Source organism: Bison bison, unplaced genomic scaffold (genome assembly GCF_000754665.1).
Source record: "Bison bison bison isolate TAMUID 2011002044 unplaced genomic scaffold, Bison_UMD1.0 scf7180017864249, whole genome shotgun sequence".
Taxonomy (NCBI): Eukaryota; Metazoa; Chordata; class Mammalia; order Artiodactyla; family Bovidae; genus Bison; species Bison bison.
Window position 1 is genome coordinate 2,821,192 of NW_011494821.1, and position 421 is coordinate 2,821,612.

Sequence of the window (421 nt, forward strand, 5' to 3'; positions counted from 1 at the left end):
GAAGTTAACCTCTGTGCCTGACAAAAAAATTTTTTTTTGGGCTGTGCTGAATCTTTGTTGCTGCGTGCGGGCTTTCTCTAGCTGCAGCTGGCGGGGACTGCTCTAGTTGTAGTGCACACGCTGCTCGTTGCTTTGGCTTCTCTCGTTGCAGGGCACAGGCTTAGGGCACGCAGGCTTCAGTAGCGGCAGCTCATGGGCTGCAGAGCAGGGGCTCAGTAGTTGTGCACATGAGTTTAGTTACCTCTCAGCATGTGGAATCTTTCTGGACCAGGGATTGAACCCAGTGTCTTTTGCATTACAAGATGGATTCTTAACCACTGAAGTCCTGACATAACTTTTATATGTACTGGGAAACCAAAAGTGTATGACTCATTTTATTGTGATATTTGCTTTGTCATGGTGTCTGGAACCAAACTTGCAC